Source organism: Triturus cristatus, chromosome 2_1, assembly GCF_964204655.1.
Source record: "Triturus cristatus chromosome 2_1, aTriCri1.1, whole genome shotgun sequence".
NCBI lineage: Eukaryota > Metazoa > Chordata > Amphibia > Caudata > Salamandridae > Triturus > Triturus cristatus.
The window spans coordinates 1,093,106,275-1,093,131,837 of record NC_140581.1 but is presented as its reverse complement, the minus strand read 5'-3'; the positions used below and the strand labels follow the sequence as shown (position 1 = coordinate 1,093,131,837).

The 25,563-nt window shown below is 46.9% G+C and overlaps 1 long non-coding RNA gene across 4 annotated transcripts in view; it reads left to right on the top strand.

Moving 5' to 3' along the window:
* Nucleotides 1–25,563, top strand: part of LOC146866412 (uncharacterized) — a 247,663-nt gene that overhangs the window by 211,946 nt on the left and 10,154 nt on the right. Inside the window, exon 1 of one of the 4 annotated variants that reach the window (XR_014976799.1) lies at nt 1,392–1,624. The exons of the other annotated variants lie outside the window; for them this stretch is intronic. This is a non-coding gene — a long non-coding RNA (uncharacterized LOC146866412). Of the gene's footprint in view, nt 1–1,391; nt 1,625–25,563 lie in introns of those variants that run through there. 4 annotated transcript variants of the gene reach the window in all.

Below are 25,563 nucleotides of genomic sequence, written 5' to 3'. Positions count from 1 at the left end.
CATCCCTCTTTTGAAACCTTTCTTGATCTACCACTCCAACAATTGGCAAAATCTCTATACCTCAAATGTTGCTATGATACATTTGAATTGGGGTCATTCACGGCATTATGTAGCCCTGACAGGAGCCCTGTCCATTTGTTTCTATGTTCTACGTGATCTCTGACAGAAAATGAAACTATTCTTCACATGCTATTTTTCTGTCCAACATATACATACCCTAGAGGGAAATGGATAAATCCATTGTGCAACTATTATGGCATTTGGAGGTATTTGGAGAAATTTTGAATCTAGAAGGGCGGCATATCCATTTATACTGTTTTTGCTGTGGGCAAGTTCTGATTCATGCTCGGGCATATAAGGAAAGCTAATGATCTTAAACGTTTGACCAGGAGAGATTGGTTCCGTGACACTGGTTGCTATTTTCCTCATGTATGTGTTTTTACATCTTGCTGTGTTACGGAAATTGTTTCTATTCTTTTTAAAGTGAGTTTATGATGCAATGGATAAGGCTTGAAGGTTTTTTATCTGACCATAATAATTCTGAAAAAGTGTATATTAATGATTGTTTTATTTACGGTAAGTTTTATGGAATCAGTGTTCAAAAATAATCTTTGCCTACCTATCTTGACTATGCATTGCCATCTTGAAACACTTGCTGCCCTAAATAGACATGACAGAAGCAGTGCAAGACAAATAAACTGCGATTTATAGGGTTCTGAATTAAGGATCACAAATGCCTTCTTGATGGTAGATTAAGTCAACAGCAACAAATGATTTTAGGGAGATTTAGTGTGGTGTAGTAGTGCTCCAGCGTTGGGGCCCCTCTGAACCCTTGCCCTGGTGTCACTACACTTACCGCTGCATTAATATTACCTACACTCCTGATTTAGTTTTGATAAACCGTTTTGAATTTGAACTTTGACCTCAACAGCTTGAGTTATGATAGTAAATCTGATGAGCTGACGTAATGACAAGATAATGGGTTAAGTCGAATTTAGGTGTAAAAACAACAGCTTAGGGCCAGATTACGAGACTGGCGGTTCGAGGACCGCTAGACTCATAGTGACGCGGTGGTGGTGATTCAGGCACCGGCGGTCTGACTGCCCCATTAGACTTGGCCACCAGGGGCGTAACAAAGGCCCCCGTAGCCCCTGCAGTGCGAGGGAGCCCCCGAGCTCCAGGGGCCCCCTAAGCGCACTCACTGTACACTGTACACTGTACACGCACACTCACAGACGTGGCGCGGCCCGTGGCTTGAGCCTGCTGCTCCAGCAAGCTTGGGGCTTGCAGCAGTCTGCTGACAGCCTCGCCCAACTGCTTGCTACAATGTGTCATTATTGAGCTTTTCAATCCCCGCGGCGCAGCCTCTGACTATCAACCTGATGTCATTGCTGGGGACGTCATATCCTGCTGTTGGAGCGCGGCAAGCGCGGGGAGTTTGTTTTGCGAGCCTAAGGGCGGCTGGTTGCCTGGCTAGTGTGAGGCAGTGCTGCGAAGAAGCGCTGCAAATAATCAAGGCGCAGGCCACGGCGCTCTCAGCGCTGCCTGCTGCAGCTTGCACCAGCCCGGGCCGCTGGGGTGCTCCGTCTTGTGCTGATACTGTGGACCTGCTGCGCTGTTGAAGGTAAGATGCTGCCATACTGTGCATAGTATGGGGGGAGTACTGCAAACATGTCCGGGGATCTTCAAACATAAAACCGAGGCACATCTGTAAAATGGTGTGTGAAGACAGAGCTGGAGATTGGGCAGAGTCTGCGTTACTGTAGAAGACAGGGACATGAGAGAAGATTAACCCAGTGCGGGTCTCTTTTTTCGTGGTCTTTGTTCTTTAGCTTTAAAAAAAAGCTGACTTCACTCTGTCAAAACAGGGAGGATCTCTTCTGATCCTCGCCAGCCCAGTCAGAATTAAATCGAAGGATCCAGGGCCTAAAATATGAAGCAGATTTCATTCATCGGTGAAAACATATTTATTGTTATTTATAAGAAACGTCGGTGGAGATGTAAGCTTTTTTTGTGTGCAGATTAATATAGCGTGAACTTGAAGCTATTGGAGCGCTTTACATGAGCACCAGTTACGTTACACAAGGACACATTCATCTTTTTTTGGTAGGCACGGGAAGAGAAAGTGATTTGCCCAGAATCCCAGGATGTGGACGGGACCCCGAGGCTCGAACCTTGGTTTCGTGCACCAGAGTCGACAGTCTAGCCGTGAGACCATATCCTCTCCCCAAGCTTCAAATAAAAGAAGATATTTTGCTATGGGTGCCAAATAAGTCACGTTTGCTACTTGCGAATTGTAGCGTTGGCCTGAATGTGCTGAATTCCATCACATGTTACGTTTTCAACAAGAAATGGGCACACAGTGTTCAGAATCACCTTGTGAAAATGTGGGTTAAATGCTCCTGACGGTGGTAAAGTGAGGAAATTCTGTGCATGCGTCTCAACGGGGCTTAGCTTGCAATAAATAAAAAAAATTAAGCGCTGGGGCCCAACGTATTTCCGAGGAGCCCACCACAAGTGCTGCTGAGTACCAAGGTTACAAGGTCTTGCCTCCACCTCATGGGTTCGACGCCCTATGCATGTTTCATTTCATGCAAGCTTCTCCGTGTGTCACTGTTTAGGTCTCGCGAGCCAAAGGCTCGAAGAGACATTTTATATCTGGGCTTTGAAAGTGCTGCCGTGGCCTAAAGCTACAGTGCATGTGCGCGGGCGCGCGCGCCGCGCTTACTTTCACTTTCGCGGCCGCTTTGATCGCGATCGCGATCACTTTCAATTTCGCGCAGACCCAGCCTCCTCTGCCGGCACACCCACAACTGGCAACATTACTAGCGCTTGTTTTGTAATGTCACGCTTCCAGTAAAATGCATCAGTCCGATGAAGGATTTGTTAAACAGGGCGTCTGCAATAGAGCTCTTCAATTGAAGACGTGAAAAACTCCAAGCTCCCACCTACCATAACACATACAGGCACTGTGAGTGCAGCTCGGCCCCGATTCTAGGGCTTAATGACCACCACTGTTTGCCCGCGCCACAGACGAGGTGTATACTGGAGTCTGGGAGCGGACACTGCAGGCCTGCGCCAAGCTTCGCCTTCTGACATCTCTTGTGTGTGAGCTTGTCGTTCCCAACTCGGACTCCGCTTTCAAGCTGCGGATCTTGATGTGCTTGGCTGCTGGTAGGAGCGGGTCTGCTCAGGATGGTGACAGCATGATGTATAATGTACACCGTAGTTGCAGCAGCACATGCTGCTTCAGCCGAGAACTGTTCCTTTAGATGGATGCCTCGGTGTTTGTGGAGATGTTGTTGATTGCTCCGTGTGAAGATGCGCAGCAGTCGGGACAGCTCCTCGGGGTCTAGTGCGTTGTTGACAGCCAGTCCATCTTGCATCAAGCCGTGCTCTTACACGAATATTTCTTAATGTAGACTTTAGGGTACCACGAGAGGTAAGCCTGTAGTCAAAGGTAAGCCTGTAGTTAAATGTTGGACTGAAACAAAATATTCGGCCGGGCACCAAAATGAAAGTGGCCCCCATTTGCAAATCAGGCCACTTTTGAACTTGTAAAAATACACGCTGTATGGGTATTTTGTACGGTGTGGGAGACTCCGTGTTTGCTGCAAGCATGTTTGTAGTAACAGGTAAATCGGCATTACAAACCCAGCCCACTTGACTATAAAATAGGCACACAACTAGCTAAAAAAATAAATTCGGCCCACGTCCGGATCTGTCGGCGCAGCCCTTCAGGGGCTGCGTGCTTGCCCTTTAGGCCAGTCCGTTCATGATGTAGGGTGCTGCTGTAGAGTGGAGCTAAAACTTACACTTGAGCCTTGAATCTTTGGTAAAAAGTCTTTGGTTTGAGACATAGTGTATCACTTTTTAGAGAACAGCACGGAGAGCTACACCTTTCTCGATTCCCGCCGAAATAGCCTCTTGCTAGCCCTGGACTTACTGTGGCACTAGATTCAAGTGAGCCTGGCTGATGAGGGGTGAAATCCCGAAACCGGTCCAAAGATGCTCGTTTCTGGTCCAGGGAGGACCTGGCTTGGCAGTTCGGGCTAGACTGTACCCATGAGGAGCAGGGTCATGACTGATTTGCATATGACTGGATCTAAACTGGGGTGTCATGGTGATCAAAAGAATGATGAATTTAACCCAGATCTCTTGACCAGGGGTGAATGTTTGATTTGTTCTCCATTCCGTCCATTTGTGTGTCTTTTGCTTTCTTGCTAGCAGCAACCCCATATGCGGGCACCAAGACGGTTGCCACAGCTACTTGAAAGTACAATCCGACTGAGTATTAGTCTTGCCGGGAGTTAGTCATTCCTGTCGTTCCTACTGTAGGCCTTTTACCCTAGCTAACGGTGAGAAGCGGGGTGGGGCCAGGCCCCCATTGCCAGTGAGTGCATGTTCCCCTTCACCTAACCTGCTACGTACGGTACCTTATAGTTGCCCGATTTGACCATGTTCTACTGTGCAGTGAACTGTGTGGTAGATTGGTCAGCTTGCATTGAGCATTCTCCAGATAGAGCTGTGCTGTCTGTAAACATAGGGCTTGCTGGCCAAGTAATGAAGTGTCATTGTTTCACAAGTAAAACCAATTTCATCAGCTTTCTCAGCTGAGCACTGCTTTTTTTTCTTCCTTCTGCAAGTAACTTGTAGGCTCTGTCTAAGGTGTCTTGCTAGGTGACAGTTGACCATGATCTCCACTGCGTCTTCTGGGTCGGATCATGTTTATTTGAGCAGGTTTTGAGCAGTTTTACTTCACATTTGTGTACAAAAGTTGTGGTCCTACCATGTGGTGTTTTGTAGATACCAGTAATAACATACTTACGTCCGCATTTACGTTTCGATTATCTGTGTGGGGTGTCGAGCACGATGCTTTGGAAATATAATTTGCATCAACGCAATTTAAATCTGCGCCCTTTGGCTACTTCCTTAGTCGAAAGGTAGACGTTAGGGTGATAATAAATGGTTCCTTGAGTTGGAGTCTTATCCTTCAAGTCCTGCTGTCCATATGAAATGGCCAAATGTGGATGTTCTCTAAAAAAAAAAAAAAAAAAAATTAAGGCCCTTTTGCCTTAGGGTGTCTTCAGATCTAATGATTAATGAGAATGATTTGTCTATCAAGTTCCTTATTGTTGCAGCATTTTACTTTTGGTCGGCCTGTTTCCCCAATCCGTAATGACTTGGATAGGCTTTATGAACTTGTATCTAGATATGTCAAAAAATGTTTTGCTGTCTGTGTGCTGTAGTTGGTGAGATCTTTTATTTAAGTGGCAAGGTGGGTAGAAGGAGAAAATACTTTTTTTCAAGATGACACTGAAGTCTTCCTCTTACACATCCACTTACGGACGAGACGAATAGTTTGAGACATTTTCCGCATCACCAAGCAGCTCCTATTCCAAAATGTTTTATGTAGGGAAGGCTTCTTGTGCAGGAAGTGGCATAAGAAAAGAATCCTTCGTGTATGTAAGGAGCAGCTAAGCACGTATACGCTGCATCATCTTTGGCAGGGACTCCTGCTGGCCCGCTCCTCCGTCCCAGAATCTCTGACCTATATCCTTTGGGCAGCTTTCTGCTCTTCAGTGCCTCTTCAGTTGCCACCTGCTGACTTCAGAGTCCGGCTCTGCAGGTGCTGGCCACGGTTGTAGCCCAGCGCTAACCCTTTGCTGGACCTTCCAGGCTAGCATTCACGTTATTAATACGCCTATTTATTCCAGACCGAAGACTCCATGTGTAGCAGTAAAGCACCACTAGTAAGGGCAATGCAAGAAAAGTGACCCATCTTGAATTCTGGCATTCCTTTACAACACTACCTGATGGCATTCAAACCTGGCCCCAGACTAGCATAGCAACCCTTTGCAGTCTGAAGAGCAGTATACTGTCTGTAGTGTTTGTAGTTTGTATTTCTTAAAGGATAAGGATTTTGTAGATTAAAAAGCAGGACATTTTACTTCAAATTGAGTTTTTTTAAAAACCTTTTTTTTTTTAGATTTTACATGATGTTTTGAAAAGGTTTTTTTAAAGGATAATTCACTACGGAAAGCCCTTACTGATGTGGTAATTGAAGCCAACCATGGTTTCTCTAAAGGGGCAGCACCTTCCAACCAAGCCTTCTGGTGTCTGGGCACCCAGTAAAATCTATGTGCAGGCAGGCTCTGACGAAACGATTTCAATCGTAAAGGGTAGGTTCTGTACTAATGAGCTATCTGTATGCACTGCCTTTTCCAGGGAAGCTTTCTTCCCTAAGAAGTATTATGGAACTCTCAACGCCAATGAGAGACTTCAAACCCATTACAGCTAGCGGCATAGAGCATCATTGAGTCTTAAAGCAAGATATGGTTGGGCAGGAGTGGCATAAAGTAAGAAGCTATATTGCAGGTCTCTAAAATCTGTGATCCTCACTCTAGTACACAGTGTTGTGCGTTAACCTAAAAATATTAAACTCTAAGTATCAATATGTGCAAAATGAAATCAGTATAAGCACGATTTGGGAATGTCATGGTTTAATTTGTGAACATTACAATTTCTGTAGGATTTCATGCTACTCTACATGGAGCTGGTGAGCCCAAGTCATCCTTTGCACCCTTCTATATACAAAGCTTGTCCATAATGCTTCTCCACACGCCAGATGTTGCACATTTTTCAGTCATCCATCCCAAACACACCCTCTTCACGGTACCTAGTGCCTTTAGATTTTTGTGCAAAGCTATGCCGCTGCCCATTGTTAAGCAAGACTGCAAAGCTGGCTTAACCACTCCACTACAGTGGGCAGATACCTATGGAGTCTACATTAGACCACTTCTGCATGTGTTGCCAAGTAATGCTTTGCGCTGCATGCATCAAGAAGCACTCTGACTCCATGGATGCTGCATACTAATGAACGCAGGCTTTTTTGCCATCCTTTATCGGGGGATGAAAATTAAACCATACGTCTCATCTAATACCTACTAGTGTAGCAGTTTTATTTGTACTTTGTGCTGACAGTCAATCAAAGTTAATTTTTGGAGGCATAGAGACACATGGCTGGATTTTTAGGTCTCGCCTGGCGATAGCAGCGCATGCGCTGCCCTCGCCATGCGAGTACCTTTTTGCAATCAATTCTCCCAAAGGCATACATGCGTCGGCATGGACAAAGATGGCTGCTCTCGCCATTTGTCCAAAGCAAATCGCAAGCGCGTGTCTGTATGGACTGTGGACAGTCCGTCGCCATCTTGTTGTCATAACGAAAATGCCGCTTCGCGTATGCAGCTTGCTGTGGACAGTTCGCCACCATCTTGCAAAGCTTTCATTGTTATGGCAACAAAAATGCCGCTTCCTGTATGCAGTATGTGCAACATAGTGCCGACAACTTGCCAACTGACCACTCTTTACCCACTTGGTCACAAGATTAGCAGTTTACCTCTTTAAAGCAAAAAAAGAGCCAACCACTCTAGAGACTTTTACCACGATATGTGGGCACTCGGTAAGAATACCCAAACACAGTCTCTCTTCCCCCTTTGCTTGCAGTTTAAGATTAGTCCAAACCATGTTTCCACATGTGATTCTTCGTAGAATGAGACCTGGATTGTGGGGGCATTGAGTTAATCGCCACTTAGTGGAATGTGAAGATTAAAATGGTGTATTTTCCCCTTCCAATGAGGAGGGACGTTGTCTGCGGAGCTGGGTGGGACAGGCTCCTGCCCAGCTGCGGGCCTTTGTTTACAGCAGGAGGGTGCACAGGCCTCCGGAGGGCCCTGGCACACACCTGAGCTGGTTAATGTGTAACCCACCCACTCGAGGTGCACACTGCTCACCCAGGCGTAGACCTATCACGAGGATGGCCCTGTTCCAGCTAGCTGTGACGCCAAGGTCCAGTGCGTCATGTGCCAGCGCTTCAACCAGTTTCATCATGTTGCTTTCAGTGCATTCTGGTTATTGTAGTTTAGCTTTTTCCTCTATGTGAACGCAGGATATTTAGAATAAAGAGCCCGAGGAACTACTGGGGGATGTTATGGTGCGAGGCCTCAGATGTCTGATCTGTAGGCCAGCAGTGTAATCCCAGCATGCCCATGCGGTGGAGAATGAATCCTATGTCGATCAGCTATAGACTTGGACCGGCCCAGCGTATTTACAAGCCTTAGAAAGCATTGGAGTACAGAGGACGAGCCAGAGGGTCTGACCGGCCTGGCTCCCATGAGAGGTCCCTTTCTCTGTAAACAGTATGGCGGTGGCGCAACAAGGGTACCAACTCTCCTAGCCTAAAATGGGACCTATAACATCCTGGTTGGGCAGGAAAAAACTTTCTTGATTGAATGCAGTGAGGTCTCGCATCCCTAGGCACCAGTGCTGCTGCACCTGCTGCATTGGTGATAGCTGTGTCCCTAGAGTTTAGAGTGGACTGAGACACATCAACTGTGCCTTTATGCGACTGACTCTTTCTCAGCCCTACCGTCCTACAGATTTCCAGAAAGGCCTTATCTTAATAACATCAGTGCTTGGGGTAAACTTAAACATATAAGAGGCGGTTTGAATGCATTGGCATTGCCAATAGGTGTAGCCTTTGGGACCTTTATAAGTGTTTAGCCATGCAACAGTTGATGTTGCACCAAGGATATTGTGCTGGATAACCAAACACTTATAAGGTCCTAATGGCGAGACCTATTGGCCATGCCAATGCTTGTTTTTTATCTTATGCTTCCTCGGTTTCTCCCTTTTCTGCCTTTCTCTCTTTGTTGCTTTGGATTAAACTCTGATGTTAAAAAAACTGGCTCCCAAAATAAGTGATGGTGCCACGCCTGTAACCGCTGGTACAAATTAAGGACCGGTTGTCAGGAAATGCACAATCAATCCTTTGTGTGACGGGCCGCCATTGTTTTGTATTCTCTTGAAGTCACACGGCTAGATGCCAACATAATGACCTCCTCCTGTGTGTTTGCTGGCTTAACTTGGGTCTGTCCGGGTCGAGGAAAAGGAAGCATAGTGAATTAAGATAATTCCCTGGGGTTACACCATTTGGTCAAGCAGGAAATCCGGAAGCGATCCCAGGTTTTCTGGTTGTGCAATGGAGTGACTAGATGGGCATCCTTTTCTCCCGTTTTACATCACATGTTAGCTTTGTCTCGACATTTTTGAGGAGCTAAATCAAAACATTATGTTACGTAAAACACGTATTCCATAATAAATCAAATAGAAACAAGATTTTCAAGAAAATGGTAACTAAGGCAAGTAGTGGAGGAACAGAAACCACATAAAAAGTTTGGATTGAGATTCAAAGCGGCCCTCAAGCTGACCCAAAGCCAGATCTCTGTCTCGAGGCTTGAGAGGCCCATTTCCTTTTACAGTTGTCTTTAAAGTGCACTGCACTTTGCTGCTACTTCTGAGTGCTTCATACAAGGTGGTGCAGAAGACGGGACTCGGGGGAGGAGGGAGTATAATAGAGTTTGGATGGGAAGGGAGCGACCCAAAGATCAAGGCAAATAGGAAACACAAACAATGGAGAGGCTGGTACCACGCAAGTAACATATTTGTAACTAACTGCTGTGATGCTTTGCCGACACCACGTTCGCAATGGCACTTACTGCAGTAGGCACTTTGCTGAAACACAGTGATGGCAATTATGGTGTCTGGGCGCTTTGGTGCCACCGAAGGGTGGAGAGGGTAAAGTATTAGCCTTCGTGGGGTGCAGATGCAGCAATTAAGGCAAACTACCAGAGGGGCTCACAGTTCCACAATTTACCACAAAGGCAACCTGCATTATCGGCGATGTTTCAGCAACAGTCTCCTGCCTCAGTCACTTTCAGCAGCTGCACTTCCTCTATGTCTTGCACAGTGAGGGGTGTGGCCCTAAAATTACCAAGGAGCGCCCCACAACCCCAGAGAATGCCTGCCTCCAGCACTCACAGCAACCTTCCCTGTTTTGTTAAGTGTCAGGGTTCTTGCAGGAGGAGCACTCACACCAACCTGCAGCATGAGTACTTGACTGTGCTTGCAAGAGTGGGCACAAGGGCGCTGCTCCAGGCACTTACACAACTTGCAGCACAAGATGCCCAACCAGTCTTCGCAGCACACTTCATCGGAAAGGTTTGGGCAACCTGCCCTTGCAGCGGTGGCACTTAGAGCAGTTTTCACCGCTGCATTTACAGTACTTGTGTCAGCCGAGCACCTGTTGCATCAGGTGCCTCTTATGGTGCGTGGGCAGCTGCCCTCTTACACTGTGTAGAGCCCCCACACCCTACCCAACACAACCCTTCAGAGGTCCTACATATGCACCATGGGAGCGTGCAAGCTGGATAACCTTGTAAAACAACACGTGTGGTGCGCGCTGAGTGAAACAATCGAAAGATACCGCGGTTACACTGTAACGTTCGCGGCCACGGCAGTCCCAACAAGCATATTGCAAGTTTCCTCTCTGCAACGGTTTTCATGGCAGTTCCACTGCCATGAAAACTGTGGCGGATAGGAAACAAGGGGGCCCTACAGGGATTCCTGGTGCCTCACACCATGTGGATGCACACAGGGGGGCACAACATGTGCCCCCTTGTGTGCTTGCACACAAGTTTCTGCACAGCATGGACTTGACACTTTGTGCCGTGTAGGAACTGTTCATGGCATTCCCATTGTGGTGCCCATTTTTAGAGGCACCGCCGTGGGAACGCCAAAAACCAGCCTGCAGTGTTTTTAATCTAAAGATATAGTAAATTCTCAATTATCAATTTTCAACTACACGTTTTGCAATGAGTATTTTTCAAATTAAAAGTTTCGAACTACTGACCTTGTTTCAATTTTAAGACCAGGCTTGCATTTCGGGACTGCCTCTCTGCCAGTCATGAAATGTGTAGGTTTAAGTGGCTCAGGTTTAGACAGAAGGGCAAGAATGAATTGTCCATATAAAGCGCTATGTTTTTAAACACCGCAAAATTAGTGGCTCGGTCAAAGATGATGTGAAACAGAAACTGCAAAGGTGGTAACATAATTGTCTAACTTTGGGTGAGAAAAATGGGTTGTAAGCAAATAAATCATGCTGGTTGAAGTAGAGAACGATGTGTCTAGTAAATAAATAGGTGTGTTTATTTTTATACTTTTCATGCTGAGTTTCCACTCAGTCAGGCCCCAAAGTAATACACATAAAGCTCAGACTATATTAATACCCATTATGAGGAGCGATGATGAACGAGAATGTAAACGAAATCCACCCTGCACCTGTCAGTCAAACTCCCCAAAAACGATATTCAGATATACACACTACTGCTCCACCCACCATAGTAATGCCCCGATTACTTACCGGTAATCTTCATTACGCCGAGTCCTAGTCTTCCTCGCCACAGTATTCACATATGAGCCTCCGGCTCCACACAGAACTCCAAGTAAAATTAAAAGAGCAGCGCTCTAGTCTCCCCTCCCTCCTCCAATATGGCCCCCAGTGTCTTCAGCCAATCCCATAAAGGGATACATAGCAATCAACACGACCTGATAAACAAAGCCGCAGACATGAAGCCACCACCAGGGCTGGGAGGGAAGGGAAACTATACTGTGGCGAGGAAGACTAGGACTCGGAGTAATGAAGATTACCGGTAAGTAATCGGGGCATTACCTCCTTGTCCAGTCTTCCTCGCCACAGTATTCACATATGAGCCGATACCAAAGCAACCAGCTTCATGTAAGGAAAAAGACCACACCAAAGTGCAGTGAAAAACAAAATTTAATACACAGAGTTACAGCAATCAAGACAACCTCTCAAGGCATCCCCGCAGTCAGAACAGAAGATGCAAATGAAACAGAACCCCCACCCCCAACCTGGAGGCGGTAATGGGACATGAATGTATGAGGCGAAGACCAAGTAGCAGCCCGGCAAACATCCTCCATGGACACCCCTTGAAGGAGGCCCAAGACACAGCAACAGAGCGGGTGGAACGCCCCTGAACAGGAAGGGAGGGAACATCAGAAACCGAAGCATATGCCAACAAAATGGCCTCCTTAATCCAGCGACTGATCGTCGACAGGGAGGGTTTCAGGCCCTGACGCGACAAACCATAATCGACAAACAAGTTGTCCACTTTGCAAAAGGAAGACGTGCGTGACAAATATATCAATAAAGCACGGCGAACATCTAAGAGGTGCAACAGGGATTCCTCATCCGAGTAAGGATCAGGACAAAGACAAGGAAGCACCACCTCAGAAGACCTGTGAAAATAAGAATCCACTTTCGGAATGAACGTAGGATGAGGGCGCAACACAACCCTGTCCGACAAAACCAACAAAAAAGGAGCAGAACGAAGGAAGGCACCCAACTCACCCATACGTCTGGCAGAAGCAATCGCCACAAGAAACACCACCTTGAGTGTTAAAAACTTCAACCCCACCGATTCCAAAGGCTCGAAGGGAGCCAACTGCAAGGAGCGCAAAACCAAAGGCAGGTCCCAAGGTGGAGGACATATAATAGGACGGGGGCGTTGGAAAGATAGAGACTTAAAAAGTCTAGCAACCAATGGAGAAATAGAAATTAAAGGGAGGACATGGAACGCCTGAATCGCAGCCCACTGAGCCCGAAGAGTCGAAATGGCCAAGCCCAGCACAAAACCATCATTCAAAAAATCCAAAACGCGAGCCGGATCCAAAGAAGCCATCGACAGATCGCGACTCAGACACCAAGAAACAAAATTATCCCAGTGTTTCGCATAGGATTTAAGAGTAGAAGGTCTCCTGGATTGCTGAATGACCCCAGCCACAGCCAATGAACAGCCAGTTCGCATCAACGAATCCCTTTCAAGAGCCAGGCCCGCAGACCCAGGGAACGGAACACAGGCAGAGGAAGAAGAGGACCCAACAGAGGATAAGGACTGAAAGGCAAAGCCCACCCCGGAGACACAGCTAATTCCAACATCAGGGGATACCAAGGTCGACGCATCCAACCCGGAGCAATGAGAAGCACATAGGATCCCTCCCTCTTGATCTTCTGCAATACTGCCGGAATCAGGGGAACAGGGGGAAAGGCATACAAGAGACCCGTCGGCCAAGGGAACGACAGGGCATCCACCCTCCATGCATCCCGGCAAGGCATAATTGTGCAAAAGCAACGGATCTTGAAATTGTCCTGGGAAGCAAAGAGGTCGACAATCGGACAACCAAACATCCGCCGCAACCTCCTGAACATCACATGTGTCAGGGACAAAGATCCCATGGAGGGAAACACCCGGCTCAGACAATCCGCCACAGTGTTCTCCGTGCCAGGAAGATAAATGGCAGATAGGGACTCCAGATGCAACTCCGCCCAACAACAAATCCGACGGCTGAGGCAACTGAGGGATTGAACCTTGCACCCTCCTTGATGGTTTATATACGACATCACAACCTGATTGTCCGTTCGGACCTGCACATGGTGACCCTGAACCAGATCCGAGAAATCCAACAAACCCAGAAGTACGGCTTTCAGCTCCTAGTAGTTGGAGGAATATGACAACACCGACTGAGGCCAAACCCCCTGAGTCGTCGAATCCCTCAGAGTAGCACCCCACCCCAGCAGGCTGACATCGGTAGTGACCACGCGGGTGGGAACAATCAGAAAGGGGCGGCCCCTGGACAGATGACCCTCGTCCAACCACCAACCCAGGACCACCCGAACTTCTGCCGACATAGGAACCAAAACAGTCATATCTAGGGAACAGGGGTCCCAATGCGACAAAACGTGTGACACCACCGGGTACATGTGGAGTCGAGCCCACGGCACCGTCAACAATGACGCCGACATCAGACCCTGAACCCTCAGCCATAGGCTCACAGGATGAGAATGCCCCACCAACAGGGCACGAACAGCAGATACCAGGGACAGAATCCTGGGAGGAGGTAGGAACACCATACCCAGCTGAGTCCTGAACAGAGCCCCAATGAAAGTCAATTCCTGTGCAGGAACCAGGGAGGACTTCGGTACATTCACTAGGAACCCATGATGCTCCAGGACATGGCACACCCTCTGGACATGCAACTCCGCCTTAGGAAGAGAAGAAGCAGAAATTAAAATGTCGTCCAGATAAGGAAAAACACTAATGCCCTCCCCATGCAAAAGGCCAATAAGAGGAGCCAGAACCTTAGTAAAGACCCTGGGAGCAGAGCAGAGTCCAAAGGGCATTACCTGGAATTGGTAATGCCGACCCATCACGCAAAACCGGAGAAATTTCTGAGAGTCTGGATGAACAGGTATATGGAGATAAGCATCCCTCAAGTCTATCGATGCAAGGAAGTCGCCCTGAGATATCAGAGGAAGGATCAACTGAAGGGAAACCATCTTGAACTTCTGGTGAGGGATGTAAGTATTCACCCACTTCAGGTCCATCACAGGCCGAAGATCCCCAGTGCGCTTTGACACCAGGAATAGGATGGAATACACACCCAACCCCAATTGATCGATGGGAACAGGAATCACCGCACCCTTGACCACCAGGGATTCGATGCCTTCCAAAAGCGCCAATCTCCGTACAGGATCTCTGGGATAAGGAGTGGCCCTGAAACAGTCTGGGGGAGTCTGGATAAATCCAATACGCAAGCCCTCTGAAACCACCTGCAGCACCCATTTGTCCGAAACAGTCAGTCTCCAAGACTCCAGGAAGAAACTGAGGCGACCCCCAACCGGACCCATACCAGGAGCGATCCAGTCACGACTTTGGTGCAGGAGTGGAGGAGGAAGAACCGGAGAACCGGGTTTTCCCAAAGGAAGGAGCACCCCAGCCACGCCCCCTCCCACGAAAGGGCGGACCAGCCCTACCCCTCCGAGAAGGCCCAAAAGCCCTCTGGGAACCAAAGGAACGGAAGTGACCCGCCCTCTCAGGAGCCAGGAGTTTACGGTCCTCCGCCGTTTTCTTAACCATGTCATCCAGAGGCGACCCAAAAAGTTTAACCCCTGAAAAAGGAATCTTCATCAGTAGATTCTTCTGCGCAGCATCAGCCTTCCATGAACGAAGCCACAACTGGCGTCTCGCAGCCACCGAAGACCCAGCCGCGGAAGCCGCCGCTCCCATAGAGTCAAAGGATACATCCGAAAGCAACCGAACTTGTTGCTCCATCATAGCCAGGGTAGAAGAAACATCCTCCGCTTGGTCCAACAGTTCAGACAGAGACTGAAAATCCTTAAGCAAGGACTGTATAGTGTAAGAAGCATAGGCAGCCGCCCTGATAGAGAAATTTGCAGCCGCAAAAGTGCGCTTCACCGCACCATCCACTTTACGGTCAACCGGGTCAGCAGGAGAAGAATCCTCAGACACTACAGTTCCATGAGACGCCATGCTGGCCAACAAGGAATCAACCTTCACTGAGGAAGGAAATTTCACATCAAAGTCCAGTAGCGGGTACCTTTTATTCAAAAAGCGTGGAAAGGAACCCTTGTCTACATCTTTCCATTCATTCTCCAGGACCCTCAAAACTGAAGAGTGTAGAGGCAAAGAATCAGGTTCAGGACGCTGGTATTGCGCAAATAGATCGTCTTCCAGAGGAACAACAGAGGCAGGAAACACCAAGTTCTCTCTAATGTGACCCAGCACCTCCTTCAGGTCGGCACCCTGCACAAAACGACCTCTGACATCAACCTCCTCCTCGATGTCAGAATCAGCAGCCGCAGCGCCATCAACCTTAGCCCGCTTCGCAGGAGGAACAGGCATCTGACCTTGCATAGCAGCAGCCACAGCAGAATTGATCATCTGCTGCAATACGTCCATAGATGGGATTTGAACACCAGAACCAGAAGCCACAGGAGCAGAATCAGGCACAGAGCCACTCTCCATCATAGTTATACACCAGTGAACGCATGAAGTGAAACACAGGCAGGTAAGAAGACAACACACCTGGCATAAAAAGGCCCCGGGGTTGCTAGGCAACCTAACAAGCCAATACATGCATCAGACAAATTTACATAAATATCGTAGGAAACAGCCGCGCGCATGCCCATAGACAGACGATGTAACACAGAGACTGTCGTGTGAGGAAGGAGACAGATCGAACATCGCCCTACCACTGTAAGTAACGTGCACCGAACCTGCAGCTCAAGAAATGTAAACGGGAATCACCCACCCCCACAGCAAACACACGCGGCCCCGTCATGAGGGAAAAACGCTACCGGGAGCCTCCGGCCCCCAGATCAAACGCATCCGGCCGCGCTACGTCCGCTTAGCAGGACGCGCGGCCGGTAAAGTAAATAAACCACCGTCAGGAGGTGATCCAGAGTCACAGCATGACTCACCACAAACGAACGCCACTGAAAGTCCGCTGAAGCAGGACCAGAGGCGCGAAGGCAGTAGCAGGAGGTAAACAAACATTTAATCAAACTACCGAATCAACATTGAAAAAGTATACTACTACCCCCAAACTAGATACCCCAGGGCATAACGGGTCTGCTGAAGCAGGAACCCAGCCCCACTCACCTGATCAACAGGCAACACAGCAGTCGGAGAAGTGCAGAAAAAAAGAACAGGTCGTGTTGATTGCTATGTATCCCTTTATGGGATTGGCTGAAGACACTGGGGGCCATATTGGAGGAGGGAGGGGAGACTAGAGCGCTGCTCTTTTAATTTTACTTGGAGTTCTGTGTGGAGCCGGAGGCTCATATGTGAATACTGTGGCGAGGAAGACTGGACGAGGAGGTAATGCTCTGTTTGAAATTCTCCTTTCCAGTGTCGCCATTTTGTCTTTTGAACCAGTGACTTTCGAACCTACTAGACCACAAATAAACATTCTTCTCTTTTTGACACACATTAATAACCACCTTCAATACAATAATGTTTTTGTCTAAAATGCAGTTGAAAAATGTATGACCGGGTCACCGTCACCATTACTGCACGCGTTTATTACATGAAATGTACAAATAGGGTTTTTTCCAGCTTCTTCTTCCGTAAACTCTTCTTATCATGCGAGCAACACCAGTCCGAATGACCTCATCCAACAGGGCCTAGAATCAATTGCCCAATGCTTTCTTAACATGATTTCAGCATAAAACTGAGAAACTGGTGCTCGGGTGGGATATTGAGAAACTTATTGCAGAAAGTGTTTTGATATTAGGAAATCAAGAACCAACAACAAAATAATTCATATATAGATATATATATAGATATATATGATCATTTTCATCAACAAAGGCCTGTATCTAGCGGCCTTCTTGATGGCTATGTAACAATGAGCTTTAGGTTCTAATTACAGCTTCCACACTTGATCAAACTGTGTGATCCTGGGCAAATGCAGTGGCAGATCCTCCGCCATGGCGGAGGAGCATCACCCCACTTCTTTTAAGCAGTGCACTGCAAAGTAAAGGAGACATAAAATTCGAATAACTTTTAGTTGTTATCTGCCCATAGGGCTCTCGACCCGAGACCCCCTCGGGGATCCCAGGCTAGGGCGATAATAACCCGTTTACTAAATGACAGTGACTGGGACACTGTGCTGCGCAAGGCCAGAGATCAGCAAGAAACAATATACCAGGGAAACGCTGTCTCATTCTAACCAGATTTTACCCTGGCTGTACAGGCTGCCAGAAGGGAGTTTGAGCTCGTTAAAAGGATGCTCCAGAAATAGGACAATAAATACTCTCTGCTGTACCCAGCAAAATTACACATTTTCCATTGGGGTAAAAATTCGTTTTTCACAGATCCCAAGTTAGCCACCAAATTTGACCAGGACCTTCAGCCAGTCAAGCTGCCTTCACGATCGGAGAAGAACACAGAGGAGGGGGACCCTCTCAGTGAAAACGACTAAATGACGGCACTATGCTGGACTAATGATCAATATTCTTAGGGTTGGCATGGTTGGGCGTCCTCTCTCATCTTAGCTTCATATAGGACTAACCCTTTCAGGATACCCTGTATAGATTTTCTTTGTCTGCCTTGTTGACAGCGGGGACTCCCCTGCTGAGCTAACCACGTCCAGCTACCCAGCTTCCACCAGGTGGGATATGCCGGGCCCCTAGTGGTTCCCCTCAGGGATGAGTCCTACTCTGGTTCTGTCGGTTGGCCCCTTGTGGCCGCATTGGGGAGGAGAATTGCCTTTCAGCCAAGTTGGCTGTCTCTCTGGCCTCTTTCTGTCACACGCTGTTAGACGCTGAGTCTGAAACGTACCCACTGAAAATGTGACTACTTTGAAGGCAATAACGTGGTATGTTGACGACCGGTATGACAACAGGAAAGTGAGGCTGGTCACTGCATATCTTATCCATCATGGGGTAGATATATGTTTCTTGCAATAATTGCATTTGACGGGGGCTAACTGTGCGCCCCTGTGAGTGGGATGGATGGGTGAGAAATACGTTGCAAGCCACTCCAATTACGCGAGAGAGACTGTGATTATCCTCAGGAAGGGGCTACCCTGGCGCACGCGCACTGAGCTATGTGATACGCAAGTGAGATATGTAATATTAGCAAGTTTGCTGGGGGGGCACCTAATTAGTTTCCTTTCAGTATATGGGCCCAATGTGGATGACTCAGAACTCTTCGGGGAGGAGTGGCGACTGGTAGAGATGCTTGGTCCGGGAGCCATCTTGTGGGGAGGGGTTTTTATTGTAATATTTGGACCAGACAGAGACAGATCGGGGACTCCCTGCACCCCCACCCACTTGCAGTGGCTCAGCTGCAGACTATCATGACAGACTACAGCTTGACAGATATATGGCGCCACAGTAAAATGCACAAAGAATAAGGCTTGTGCGTACCTCCGGCTGGCCCTACCTGGTCCAGAATAGATATCTTGCTGACCTCGAAGGATGCATTGACATGGGTCCCCAAGATTACTCACCTAGCACATACCCTATCTGATCACTCTTCGGTACAGCTAGAGCTCGCTCTGCCGGGCGTTCCTAGTTGAGTATTTAGCTGGAGACTCCCACCAGGGGCTCTGCGAGACCAAGTATTTTGAGATGCTATTCGATCAGCAATAGAAGAATACTTTGCACTGAACGAGGGCACGGTGGAATCCCCCTCCACATTCTGGAAAGCATTTAAGTCGGTGACTACAGGTGAGTGTATTGGTAAACAGGCGGGAGTACTGCTCTCACTGCGAAGGAACCTTATGCGCCTTGAGGGAGAAATACGGAAGCTCGAAAATGCATACTTCAACACCAATAAGACTGAGATTCTTGGGGACATAAGAGGTAAAATTGTCGCTTTTGAGGAGGCAGCCCTAAGGGAAACACTTTACCTAGGGAAAGAGGCATGCTCTAGACTGTATGGTGAGGGAGATCGTGCTGGCAAAACACTTGCTGGTCTCCTTAATAAGCCATGGGCCACCTACTACATTAGCAAGCATGCACAACAGATAATGAGACGGTGATCGGCCATGAGGCTGTCCAGGCAGAAAGGCTGTCCTTTTACTCATCACTCTATGCGGCGTGGCAATCTGACATCCACCCTGACCTGACTCCCTTTCTTTGATCCCATCCATCTGCTATGGCTAAAGGACTGCCACCGCAGTTATCTGGATGCGCCGTTTGCGGAGGTGGAGGTGAATGGAGTGATCCACGCCGGGATTGGACGGTTTGACGGTCACTTTTTACAAAGAATTTGCTCCACTGCTGGCACCAAACCTCATCAATATATATGAGGAATCGTTGGAGCAGAGTACACTTCCTCCATCTCTCAGGGAAGCACTTATCATCACGATTCTTAAACCAGATAAGGATCCACTGTTGTGCGATTCTTACAGACCATTAACAATGATTGACCTGGACAATAGAATTCTCACCAAACTGATTAAAGCAAGATTACTCCCTCTGTTATCCGTTTTCCTGCACACCGACCAGTGCGGCTTTGTCCCCGGGAGGGGTACATCTCACAACCTACGCACCTTTTTCATGACTATGCAGCAAATAGACCCCTACCTCCCAGCAGCTGCGATCTTTTTGGATGCCACCAAGGCCTTTGATACCTTGGAATGGCCATACCTTTTTGCACGTTTACACACTTGGGAAGATTTTTTCCCAGATCGGGCATTTATACTGCCTGATACGGAGCTTCTGGGGGAAAGCACTGGCCTATTCGATAGAATGACGTATTATCAGCTCCGTGCGGTGCTGTGTCATCACTTTGCTTCGTTCCTGATAGCGCACCCAATGTACCAGGTCCTGGAAGGCTTCCTAGGCAAACCGTCACCACATAAACTCATTACCTGGATTTTTACAGGCATGCAGTGCACGCCGCCAATCAGCGTCCCCCCCGGCACAACGTCGGTGGGAGGAAATGCTGGAATCTCCCATAGAGGTGGATAAATGGTTATATTGCTGCACGCAGGCTAGGGAGTTGTCCCCTAATTACAGGTTGAAGCTGATCCATTTTAGGTTTATACACAGACTATATTGGACCCCTGCATTGTTGCACAAAGCATGGTTGAGTGAGGATGCATGCTGTGTGAGGTGCCAGGCTCAGAATGCGGCGTTTTTGCATCTGGCCTGGTCCTGCCCGGAAATTGCACAGTATTGGGGAAATATATTTGATGTGCTGGAGACGATGCTGGAGTACAAAATTGAGCGCTCCACCCTGACAGCGCTGCTTGGTTATGTGCGTGCAGTGCCAGCGTCAGGAAACTAGCAGCTATGCTTTTATTGCTGAGCAAATGGTGAATTGTGATGTGTTGGGGCTGTCACAGAAGCCCGCGCGCCTCTGATTGACACAAGGACATGGCGTTCTGCCATGGCCAGTTGTCTGAATGCTGGAAGCTGATGCCTGCACAGGCTCATCTGAGGGATATTTGGGAGCCGCTGCAAAGCTATCTTCAACAGGACCAGAGTGGGCTCCCCTTGTCTACCTAGGGGGGCGGTGCAATGAGAATGGAACTACTTGCGCATAGGCTGTGCGTGAACATGCAGCCTACAAACAAGTCTTTTCAGAAGGCCAGAGATTTCCCCTACTCCTCCTTCCCCCCCTGACCCCTTCCTCTTTTCATCTCTGTTTTTCCCCCGGATTTCGTGGGGGGGATCACAACTGTAATGGAAATAGGGACACTAGAGTTGACCTCGTTGATGAGCGATTGAAATCTAGTATTAAGGATCAACAACATTTTTGACCGATTTTATGCACTCAAACAACTGTCCTAATGTAAGTGTTTTTGCAAGTGTCGCACTGTATTATTGTTGGTACTCAATAAAAGAAATGTATTTAAAAAAAAAAAAAAAATTGTTATCATTTTATGTTTCCTGCTGCTTAGCAGGCGGGAGGGTAGACGGGGATACTCTGCTTTCGGAGAAGGGCAGGGGAGGATTGGTTTGCCCACTCCTAAGTGTGCGCAATGACTGTTTGGTCGGCCCTCTGCGCACTTTCCCCGTTCTCTATGCAGGCTGCATTACAGCTTGTTTGGCAAACAAGTCCAGCCCCCCATTTCCTGGTTGATCGTCGAACCAGGACTCTCAAAACCAATCACAACGCTGCACTGCAGTGTTGTGATTGGTCAGGGGAGCCTTTTCTGTGCTTCCTGTGCCCCAGTCTGACGAGGAGAACAGGAGCAGAGATGCAGGACTGGTGAGGCAAGTGTTTCTTTTATTCTCATTTTTATTTTTTTTACCATTTCACCCATCGCGACTCCCCCCACTCATTAGCACCAGCCCCGCCACCCCCGAACCATGCCGCCCGTCACTGAGCAAATGACTTTAACTCCTGGTGACTTCCTTTACCTGTAACACATTAAAGCACTAAGACTCAGGAAAACTGAATGAAAAGAGTGCTGAACTAAATACAGTGGCTAAAGAAAAGATTATGTATGCAGCCCTTGTTCACCTCCACCTTGCAGGAAACAATAGCTGAATTTACATCTGTATTTGACAATGCAAAGCAGAAAGGTAAAACATTATTATGGGGCACAGAAAGACAATAAACAGGTCAAAATTGGTATGCCATAATGTCATTAATTACTTTGCCTCCAATGAGCAATTCAAGGTGAACAGATTTGCTCTGTTCGAGCAAGGCATAGAATAACATCAGAAGCTCATGGTGATTTAAACCCCTGAATTAGTGCTAATGGGATTGAGATCAGAATGAGCACCCATTTTGGAATTTGCTTCTATTTGAAGCTAAGTGTAAATTGCACTTGCTTTGCCCGGGCAATTTAACAGCAGCCTATAACTGGTGGTAACTACCATGCAGAATAGTGTGCAAATGGTAGTTATGGGTGAAAAACGGCGTGCTCAGGTTATTCCTTGTTATTCTCCACTCAGGTCATAAGAAAGTTCAAAAATAGAACTGATATCCAGCGCAAACGCCTTTAGCACCTGTGTTTACCTTATTGACCCAAATAGCACAATAATTGGCAAAATGATGCTAAACAATCAAATGTTATAAATTTGGCTCAGTGGATCGAGTAAATAGCCAACTAACAAAGTGCCTGAAAAATTAAAAGGAAACACCACTTGCACAATACTGGCTACCATAGTAAAGGACACCCATAAACACACTCCCTGAATGGATCATCCAACAGCGTACAGCACCCGTGATGTATATTGGTGCACAAACACGACTCTAACAGTACTAAATAAAGTGCAATCAGTTATTTAACAAAAAGTGATATTGAGTAACTATCTACAGTGGTACAAATACTTTTGCTACAAGCACCCCTTGGCAGCAGACCACAGTCATGAGCACCTTCAACCAAAGCAAAGGAATAAGATGCCCGGCATGCATCGTTTTCCAACCAAAGATTACAGTTATTCACAGCTTTATCACAGAGAATGAATCACGTGTCTTGGTATTCCAGAGTCTCTATATATCTGTCACGGAGACCCTCATTCACACTAACAAAGGGCGCGGTATATGTTGATTCTCATCTCTTCCAGTTAGGCGAATAGTATCATCATCGGGTCTTTACCCCCTGAGTGCTCAGTTCTCCAGGTAATCTGCTATCCTCCACCAGGAGGGAGACTTTCTGGTTTATGCCAGTTGTGAATGTTAAGTAGATAGTTCAAAAAATAAAAGTTACAATTAACTCCGTTCTTACTGGCACATGCATCAAGCTAGGATTTTGTGAGTCCTTGATTGCGAATATTAAGGATTCGCAATTAAGGACTCACAAAATACTATGCAAGTAGGAATCGCTATAATAATAGCGATTCCTACACATTCCTTATTTGCGACTCACAAATAAGGAATAGCTTCCCATTCATTCCTATGGGCCTACAGGCCCATAGGAGTGAATGGGAAATTGCAAGCGCAATTTGCGAGCGTCAATAGGTACTCGCAAATTGTGCATGCAATTTCAGGGTGCAAGGGTGTCAAAAGGACACCCTGTTGCACCCCTGGAATTGACCTGTGCACATATGTTGCGCACACACATGCCCTAAGGGCATGTGTGTGCGCAACATGAAACTTTGTAAAATGCACAAAAGTGCTTTTTTCAAAGGTTTTGCAAATTACCATGAAGTTCAACTTGATGGTAATTTGCGCAGCCTATTAGCGAAATCCCGATTTATTTTACTTTAATGCATTACATTTAAGGAATCTCTATTTGGGATTCCTTAAATGCAATCGCAATTTAAGTAATCGCAATTTAGAGATTACTTAAATTGCGATTTTTGCATTTGGGATGATGCATCCCAAATGCAAAAATACCGGTCGCAAAGGGGCAGATTCTGAGAATTTGCTTGTTTGCGACCGTTTATTTGTATGATGCATGGGGCCCTTAGAGTTTTATTGGTCAGGAAAGGGATAACATTAAAAAAAAGGTAAAAATTGGTGCTTTGGTGGATGTGTAAGGGATCCACAGCATCTAGCGGTTGGTCGTGGTAGGTTAAAATGTTTCGGCCCTAGGTTGCCCTTGTGGGCCGTGGGGCCTTCATCAGGACTTGTGTGAGAGTGACTTGTTTTTGAATCGCTCAGCGTGTGTAAGTAGATTTACCTACCACTCTTTGTCAGTAAGCTCCATCACTCAATCTCTGATGTTGTGTTATAGGTGCAGACTTTTCCTATGGCTTATGAAGGAGACCAGTGTTTCTCCTTCGGGGCTTAGAGGGAAAAGAGCACAATCCTCTGTTGAGCTCCTTGCTTGCAGGTGCTGCTGCCGTCCTCTGTGCCTGGCTTCCTTTATTGATAGAGTCGTGATCAAAGGGAATGAATCACGTGTCTCGGTATTCGAGAGTCTCTATATATCTGCCAGAGGCCCAGAGGACGGCAGTAGCACCTGCACGCAGGAGGCTCAACAGAGGGTTGTGATCTTTTACCTCTAAGCCCCGAAGTAGAAACACTGGTCTCCTTCATAAGCAATGAACAGAAGTTAGCACCAATATCACTAGCGCCAATATGTGATACCAGTCCTAGCCATCCTAATTGAATAGGCAATATGGCAAAATCAGGGCAACTCTGCTAGTTCTTACTGTGTGGGGAAGTCATTCTCTTGCATCAGTGCTCGATGGTTTAACAATAAGAAGTCAAGCTAGAAAGCTATTCAATGGATCCCTGAATCAATCCCTAGATCTCTCTAATATGTTGCACATTTTGTTGCACTATGTTAAGATGCACTCCAAGTTCTTTAAGGCCTTTTCCTAAGTAAATATTAATGAGACATATCCTCTCCCATCACTTGCAGTATATATATGGTTTGTAGATGAAGACTCCTCCTAGGACAGTGTTTCTATATTGAACCTTTAAGGGGGTTCTGCAACTCCAGTTATGCCTTATGGGATAACTTCACAGCTAACAGAAAGACAAGTTCATCAATTCCTCCAATGGGCAATGGGAGAGGTGTGACTGGGACTTGAAACCTCTTCCAGGTCAGGATCTACTCCCCATGTCATCGAACTGGTGTTAGAGTGCTTACGTTGACAGAAAAAGTAGATGGTTTCCAGAAGAACTTGTCTACATTGATTAATTAGGCTTGTCACCCTGGTCATTGCATACATTCATTCTGGGTTCGGCATTATGAACAACATCAGGTAAATGACGATGTTGTCTCTACAATTAAAACAATGCCTAGAAATTTTAATGTACATTTGTTTTTTTTTTCTGATTGCATCAATGCGTGTGAGAATGTGTCTGTAAATTTTAGGCCATACTGGGCTGGACATTTGAGGCTGTGTTTTCGTAGATGATATTTGTGCCTGTGCATCGAAAGTTTCAAAAGATAGCTTGATGGTGCAGTTAGATATATGGGTTCCTTCATATAGGGATACTATGTATGTATGGTTTCTATATGGTAGGAAAATGCCCAAATAATAAACTGGGTCCAGCACAGAGGAATGATTTTTGTAAGATCCAAAGTGAAAATACTAGCTTTGGACTCCTGTCATTTTATGACGAATATGAACCAATGAGTGATATTGAATATTAGCAAATTCTACTGCCCTAGGCCACTATCTTAGTTGTGGTGGTTGTATTTGATTCTAAGTGTTTGAGTAAGATTTCAGATAGAACCAAAGCTCCATCATCCTCCTGTTTTATGAAGGCATATACCATTGTCACTATTTGGTCATGCAACACATGAGCGCAGGAGATGACAAGACCCATGCTTCCTATGTAGCATTCTTGCAAGGTGTAAGAGTCTGGTTGATCCTCTTCATTAGTCCCCTTTCCAAGTATACAAAATCAAGGGCATGAGTAAACCTTGTAGGCTAGGGTGAATGACTCTTTCCCAGATTTTTTAAATGCC